The following is a 9201-nucleotide window of genomic DNA, read 5'->3' as shown; positions in this document are numbered from 1 at the left end:
CAAGTAATCTTCGACGAAGCCCGGACTTCGGTATTGCATTTCAGCTTGGTGGCTTAAAAATTAATTAATGACTTTGGTCATTAAAAATCTGAAAATTGTAAAAAAAAAATAAAAATTTATAAAACGATCCAAATTTACGTTTATCTTATTCTCCATCATTTGCTGATTCCAAAAACATATAAATATGTTATATTCGGATTAAAAACAAGCTCTGAAAATTAAATATATAAAAATTATTATCAAAATTAAATTGTCCAAATCAATTTAAAAACACTTTCATCTTATTCCTTGTCGGTTCCTGATTCCAAAAACATATAGATATGATATGTTTGGATTAAAAACACGCTCAGAAAGTTAAAACAAAGAGAGGTACAGAAAAGCGTGCTATCCTTCTTAGCCCAACTACTACCCCGCTCTTCTTGTCAATTTCACTGCCTTTGCCGTGAGCGGTGGACTGACGATGCTACGAGTATACGGTCTTGCTGAAAAATTGCATAGCGTTCAGTTTCATTCTGTGAGTTCGACAGCTACTTGACTAAATATTGTATTTTCGCCTTACGCGACTTGTTTAATTACATTTAGTCAAGTTTTGACTAAATGTTTTAACATAGAGGGGGGAATCGAGACGAGGGTCGTGGTGTATGTGTGTGTGTGTGTGTGTGTGTGTGTGTGTGTGTGTGTGTGTGTGTGTGTGTGTGTGTGTGTGTGTGTGTGTGTGTGTCTGTCTGTGTGTGTGTGTAGAGCGATTCAGACTAAACTACTGGGCCGATCTTTATGAAATTTGACATGAGAGTTCCTGGGTATGATATCCCCGGACGTTTTTTTCAGTTTTTGGATAAATACCTTTGATGACGTCATATCCGGCTTTTTGTAAAAGTTGAGGCGGCACTGTCACACCCTCATTTTTCAATCAAATTGATTGAAATTTTGGCAAAGCAATCTTCGACGAAGCCCGGGGTTTGGTATTGCATTTCAGCTTAGTGGCTTAAAAACTAATGAGTGAGTTTGGTCATTAAAAATCAGAAACTTGTAATTAAAATTATTTTTTTATTAAACGATCCAAAAACAATTTCATCTTATTCTTCGTCATTTTCTGATTCCAAAAACATATACATATGTTATATTTGGATTAAAAACAAGCTCTGAAAATTAAACATATAAAAATTATGATCAAAATTAAATTTCCGAAATCGTTTTAAAAACTATTTCATCTTATTCCTTGTCGGTTCCTGATTCCAAAAACATATAGATATGATATGTTTGGATTAAAAACACGCTCAGAAAGTTAAAACGAAGAGAGGTACAGTAAAGCGTGCTATGAAGCACAGCGCAATCGCTACCGTGCCAAACAGGCTCGTCACTTTCACTGCCTTTTGCACTAGCGGCGGACTACGTTCAGTTTCATTCTGTGAGTTCCACAGCTTGACTAAATGTTGTATTTTCGCCTTACGCGACTTGTTGTTTTTCCTTCTGAATGTCAGCTGATTAACAATTATTCAGGAAACAATGTGACCGCCAAACCCGGCTTTTACAAGAGTTTATTATTCTAGACAACAGAGTCAGTAGACACAGACAGAACCGAATGACAAGTTAGCCTAGTCAGCTAAATAAATAAAGTAAAAAGGTGTTGGTAGAAATAAGCACAATTTATTGGAGGCAGTGCCACTTGACCTAAGTGTGCACGCACGCGGACATGACTGGCTTGACTCACATGCAATGATGCACCGGCTGTAGCACTTTTTCTCTGGTAACGTCAGTCCCATATGGAGTCAGTCGGTTTTAAATGAGTGTTTGTTTGTGTGTGTGTGTGTGTATTTGCGCGCATGTGTGTGTGTGTGTGTGTGCCCAGTGTGTGTCTGTGCCACGGTGTGTGCGCCGCCGGTGTGTGTGTGTGTGTGAGTGTGTGTGACCGTGCCGTACTGTGTGTGCACGGTGCCGTGCAGTGTGTGTATGTGTCACTGTGTATGCGCCGGCGCGCATGTGTGTGTGTGTGTGTGTGTGTGTGTGTGTTTGCGCGCATGTGTGTTTGTGTGAGTGTGTGTTTGTGTGAGTCACGGCGGTGAGCGCGCGTCAGTGTCCTCTGAGGACGCGGCATGTGTTTTATCAGTTCTCCCTATTTTGTCGTTTACTCCTCTCCCGGTATGCGCGAGGCCGCGTTTTGGAGTTATTGGTGTAAGGGAAGCAACTGCACTACCCCGCGACTGAAAATGAAGCGTTGAGTTGCTGCCCTGTACCATCCCGAACTCAGGTCAAAATGAGTTCGGCTCATTCTCTCGCCTTGAGTTTGTTTCCTTGTCTGGCAAGGAAACCGAATTTTTTTAAAAACATATTTAGAGCTTTTTGTAATGTATTATTGATATAAGCAGATTCGCGATCGTCGATAATGATTTTTCATGGTGTTTTGTAATTTTTAAATTTCAAAGGAATTGATATGTAAGACAGTTTCAAGCGAGCTATTTTTCGCGGCTGTATTTACTGTGCAAACAACTCTAAATATGGCAAAAGTGTCACGTGATAATCAACCGTTCTCGTCGCGATATAACCTTCGTGGTTGAAAACGACGTTAAACACCAAATAAAAAAAGAAAGAATCAACCGTTTGGTTTCGGCGCTCACTGGAGCAGACGACGGGCGCTGTGGCGTGGTGGTAAGACGTCGGCCTCCTAATCGGAAGGTCGAGGGTTCGAATCCCGGCCGCGGCCGCCTGGTGGGTTAAGTGTGGAGATTTTTCCGATCTCCCAGGTCAACTTATGTGCAGACCTGCTAGTGGCTTATCCCCCTTCGTGTGTACACGCAAGCACAAGACCAAGTGCGCACGTAAAAGATCCTGTAATCCATGTCAGAGTTCGGTGGGTTATAGAAACACGAAAATACCCAGCATGCTTCCTCCGAAAGCGGCGTATGGCTGCCTAAATGGCGGGGTAAAAACGGTCATACACGTAAAATTCCACCCGTGCAAAAACACGAGTGTACGTGGGAGTTTCAGCCCACGAACGAAGAAGAAGAAGAAGACTGGAGCAGACGATTTTTTTCTGTAACCAGTTGACAGTGATGAAACCATATAATTATTACGGTCTCCTTCCGGCAGCAGTCCCACTGAAAATTTCGACTTGTTTTGACCTTAGAACGATGTCTTTATCATAACTGTGAAGAACAGAACGGAGATCACTGTCGAAGTCGGCCAATCTGCAATCATTTTCGTCTCGCGAACACCGTTGATCTCAAATTTAGATCAGTGCTCGCGAAAAACATATGGGAGATAACTGTATTCTTATTTTGATAGATTCGCCGGACTGCAGCGTCCGGTCAGAGAGACAACTGGCAATAGCCGTGGAGCGATGCTTATCAGAATGGCCCTGTGCACGCTTCATCGGCAGAACTGTCACTTGCGCTAGTACCAAATGTGTTTGCCTGTCTGAAATCGTATATCTAGGTCTGGATCTCTCCTAATTATTAAAGGCACAGTCAATATCGTGTAGATGATCTGATCTCGCTTTTGAATGGAATTAAGGCTCACACTCTGCTACCGCAGTGGGACCTTTTCTTAGCTTTTTCATATCCGAGGTTTTTCTTATCCGGAGACCTTGGCCGATACAATAATGATTTAACTTTATTTTATTCAACGGTTTTCTTTATTTTAGGCTAATTTTCAAACAAGAAAAGCATAATTCTACATGAATACAGAATGTTTTTTTTCTCCAAATGTAACAATATTAACTACTTTTGTGTTTCAAATTCCAATTTGTCAAAAAGTGAGAATTTTGTTGTTGTTGTTGAGGTACCAAGCAGATATTCAATCCCATTGTCTGGACAACAAAAGACCACTTAGTATAACATTTCAAAGACTAAAACAGTTTCCAAAAATGCCCCACCACAGTACCCCATCCAAACGTTTTGAAACGAACAATGACGTCATCACAGAAGCGCTTTCAAAACCAGAAGAAAAACGACACTAGCAAATCCCCTTCCAATCATGCAAGCATCAATTTCCAGAAAAATCCATTCAGAAGTTTTCTAGAAATTCATAAAACACACACACACACACACATACACACTCACACACACACGCACGCACACACACACACACACACACACACACACACACACACACACACACACACACACACACAAACACACACAAACACACACACACAAATCTGGAGACAAAAGTTCCCTCAATTTCGTTAAATCATTCAGTCAAGTTAAAACGTCCAATACAGCGTGACGAACAAAACAAAGCAGTAAAGTTGAACGCTTACAAACAAAACAAACGAGTTACTGAACAATTGCAGGTTTGTATACTGGCCGTCATCAATAAAACAAAACTAATCAGATGTGCCTGGGTGAATAGTTTTTGACATGAGGCCGTGTCAAAACAAATTGTGAGAAATACAAATATCAAACAGAGATTGCTAAACGAAATATTTAGGATGTTCTTTGTGACAAAATCTTTTAAAATTTAAATGAAAAAAACCCTCATCAGCTCTTCTCCAAATGAAAACGCCGTTTACAGCGGTTTTTCTAGTTACCTGGTTACTTCAAATTCATCGCATTTAAGTCAATCCACAACAAAAGAAAAGAAGTCGCGTGAAGCGATATAAAAACATTTAGTCAAGTTGTCGGCATCAAAGTAACAGATTAACACACAAAAACAGTCATCGTCGAGACCATATTAAAGGCACACACAGCCTCCCGTCAACCATCCGTTTCTGATCACAGACACTGTCAGGCTTTTACACACAATACAAACACCCTTTCGTTTAAACACTCACCGCTTGAGAACATCTTTGGTGCCCTCCGTAAAGAGCGAGGATTTTTTAAAACAATTTATTTTTGCGTGGCCAGCCGGATTGTCTGAGTAACACACTCGGGCGCCTCGTTTTGGCGCTAGAACTAACATTTAAAATCGAAATAATAAATTGACAGCTTGTAACACAAACATTTTTAAATCATAAAAGATTCTTTTTTCATCAAGACAAGATCAGTACAATTCGAAGTTTTGAAAGTTTGAAAAAAGGGACCCGGAAGCTGGTCACGCAAGGTCGTGTTTGCTCAAGGACTATCTTTGCTGAAGCAGACGAATTTTCTGCATAGCGCTTGCCGATAAGTTCGTGTGACTCGCAGACGTTTGTTGCGTTTTAGATTCAAAGGTACACAATAACGTGATATTGCAGATACAGCGAGTCGCATTGAAACCACAAACTGACGACTGAATTGTGAAAAAAAGGAAAGTGCGGTGTGACACGTGTCCCCGATGGCTCAGGGGTAAGATAAACCACGAAATCTGGTGAGTGGTTTACGCGAGCTAATTAGCCATTCAAACGAACTGTGTCATTTAATGGTGTTAAATGCTATTGCAAGTGTGATCCACAAGGTTAGAACTGCTTTTGTTGTGAGAAGATTTAAATCGTTCTGTAAACCATTTGAGGCAGACTGGGCCTTTAAGATAGACTCGACTAACCACACCGAAAAACCGAGACGGGCCACGCTCGTCTGCGCGTAGCGCACGAACGCAATACTTACTTCAACTTATTTTCTGTAATTCTAAGCACATTTTTATAGTAAACATGATGTTTTTAAAATTAGGAGAAATTGGGAAGTCCGGGGATATTATACCCAGGAACTCTCAAATGAAATTTCATGAAGATCGGTCCAGTAGTTTTCTCTGAAACGCTCTACGCACACATACGCCCATACATACATACATACACACATACAACACGACCCTCGTCTCGATTCCCCGTCTATGTCTATGTCTATGTCAAAAGAAAAACTGGTATTTGCTAGCAAGAAAAGCAATAACAACAACAACTACACTCGAGTCAAACATAAACACACGCACGCACGCACGCACGCACGCACGCACGCACTTTCACACGCATAATGCACGTAGACACGCACACACGCACGCACGCACACACACACATACATTCATATACATACACTCACACAGAGACACACGCAGAGACACACGCAGAGACACACGCAGAGACACACGCAGACACACACACACAGACTCCACACACGTAGACACACACACAGACACACACACAGACAAACACACAGACACACACACAGACACACACACAGACGCACACACACACCAGTTTGTGGAAGGATCATGCATACGCGGAAGTTTATGTCCCCCAAATTTAAACTGATTCGGTCAACATAAGCCTATGTAAAAGTACATTGCATTTTTTAGGGTTGCATGTTTTTGGGTCACCCTGTACCAGCATCCACAGCAACATACTCATTTATTCACCCGCCATACCCAACTGTTACTTTCACTCGTCAGGGCCGGACCCAGGGGGGGGGTTCCAGGGGTTCCGGAACCCCACCCCTGGAAAAAGCATGTACCTTGCTTTGACTTTTACTAGTTTTAGCACCAAAACAATGCTGTTCTTAACCATCAAAACAAGGCCCAGAATGCACCAGATTGCACAGATTTTAACGGTTTTTCAAAAATTTTCTGGGGGAGCGTGCCCCCGGACCCCCCTAGTTCGCGCGCCTGCAAAGCAGGCGCGCGCTTGTGCCTTCGCCACTTCGCTGATTTCCCCCCCCAAAAAAAAAGGAGGAACCCCCCCTTACAACTCATTTGGTCCGGCCCTGCTCGTCAATACTTTACCCATCTAACAAAATCAATACCAAATCCAAATGGAAAAATTCATACACGGCACCAGGCAGGTTGGATAACCTGGTAAAATAAACAACATCATCAATTGTTTCCAACAGCGTTGCGACTGATCTACCTTTAAAAAAAGCCTATCTGATTCTTGTGACTTGAACTGTAGAGTCTATCAGTCAATGAAATCTAGCGAATGAATGAAATAAAACACACACAAAAACATCAACAACTTTTTACCAAATGTCTAGTCTACACGAACAGTCTTTCAATTTGTTATGGATGATGAAATATTAAACGGCACTTTTCCGTAATACATTTTATGTATTTATATTGCTTTGTTCTGATGAAGACGCCGAGGAACAATTAGGGCTCGTACTCTTCCACACCGCTGATAATCCTGACGTTTTCGAAAGTTAATGCACATTTTCAGCACCACAAAACTCTACATGTTTGGATACAGGTAGTGCTATGAAATATAAAAATTATTATTTCTGTGATTCAACTTTCAATTTTTCAAAATAAGAAAAACAAGTCGCGAAACTACTACATTTAGTCAAACTGTGGAACTCACAGAATGAAACTGAACGCACTGCATTTTTTCACAATGACCGTAGTCCGCCGCTCGTACAAAAGGCAGTGAAATTGACGAGCCTGTTTAGCGCGGTAGTGGTTGCGCTGTGCTGAATAGCACGCTTTTCTGTACCTCTCTTCGCTTTAACGTTTTGAGCGTGTTTTTAATCCAAACATATCATATCGATATGTTTTTGGAATCAGGAACCGACAAGGAATAAGATGAAATTGTTTTTAAGTCGATTTTGGAAATTTAATTTTAATCATAATTTTTATATTTTTAATTTTCAGAGCTTGTTTTTAATCCAAATATAACATATTTATATGTTTCTGGAATCAGAAAATAATGAAGAATAAGATGAACGTAATTTTGGATCGTTTTCTAAAAAATAATTTTAATTACAATTTTCGGATTTTTAATGACCAAAGTCATTCATTAACTTTTAAGTCTCCAAGCTGAAATGCAATACCAAAGTCCGGCCTTCGTCGAAGATTGCTTGGCCAAAATTTCAATCAATTTGATTAAAATATGAGGGTGTGACAGTGCCGCCTCAACTTTTACAAAAAGCCGGATATGACGTCATCAAAGACGTTTATCGAAAAAATGAAAAAAACAGTCTGGGGATATCATACCCAGGAACTCTCATGTAAAATTTCATAAAGATCGGTCTAGTAGTTTACTCTGAATCGCTCTACACACACACACACGTACACACGCACAGACACACACACACACACACACACACACACACACACACACACAGAGACACACAGACACACACAGACACACACAGACACACAGACACAGACACACACACACACACAGACACACATACACCACGACCCTCGTCACGATTCCCCCTCTATGTTAAAACATTTAGTCAAAACTTGACTAAATGTAAAAAGGGAAACCAGTTTTTGAGCTACCAAGCAGATATGTATTCCTATTCTCCAGACCGAACAAAAGACTACCTGGTATAACAGTTCAAAGAAACAGCACCAGCAAATGCCCCCCTGTTAACCCGTGATTTGTAAAATGTTTTACAAATCACCTAAATGCGCCCGATATGTTCTTGTCATCTCCAAAGTCAATTAATCTATTAGATTTTTCAAACATTGTCATTACTTTATTGTCCCATCGCTGGGAAAATCGGGTCGCTTCCTCCCAGTGGAAAGCTAGTAGCAACAGAGTTGCGCTACCCCAAAGTCAAGGGATCTACTAGATTTTTTCTCTCCATTACTTTATTGTGTTATCGCTGGGAAATTCGGGTCGCTTCCTCCCAGTGGAAACCTAGCAGCAACAGAGTCGCGCTACCCCAAAGTCAAGGGATCTATTAGATTTTTTTAATATATTTTGTCATTACTTAATTGTCCTACCGCTGCGAAATTCGGGTCGCTTCCTCCCAGTGAAAAGCTAGCAGCAACAGAGTCGCGCTACCCCAAAGTCAAGGAATCTATTAGATTTTTTTCATTGCTTTATTGTTCCATCGCTGAGAAATTCGGGTTTGTTTTCTTTGTTATGCTACAAATCGTAATATTTTATCTATCGGGCCCAAACCACCCCCCACCACCCAGCATAGAGGCTTAATACAACAAATATTAATAATAATAAAAGGCATGTATTACTTTGTGTGATGCGATATTTTTACATTTTTACATTTTTACAAATCGCGGTTTTAGGTTCGACGTAATTTGTAACGAATGCATCCAACGAATGCATACATTTCCATAAAAATACTGTTGGTAGTTGAAAATAAATGCTTGTATAACAAACACACATACATCTCGCGACAAAAGTCCCCTCTAGTAATTTATTTTTGTGACTGCGACATCGCCAAACAAACGGGAATTCCTGCTGAATACGCTCTCGTGCAAAGAATCTGACGAATTCATCGACAAGTTGCTGCCCTGCCGTATATTGGCAGAAGGCAGTAAGTCCAAATTTGGTCAACATGAGATTATCGTATTATATTGCATAGAAAACAAAGACGCATCTTTTGTCAA

Source organism: Littorina saxatilis, linkage group LG4 (genome assembly GCF_037325665.1).
Source record: "Littorina saxatilis isolate snail1 linkage group LG4, US_GU_Lsax_2.0, whole genome shotgun sequence".
Taxonomy (NCBI): Eukaryota; Metazoa; Mollusca; class Gastropoda; order Littorinimorpha; family Littorinidae; genus Littorina; species Littorina saxatilis.
Note: the sequence above shows the minus strand (reverse complement) of the source record.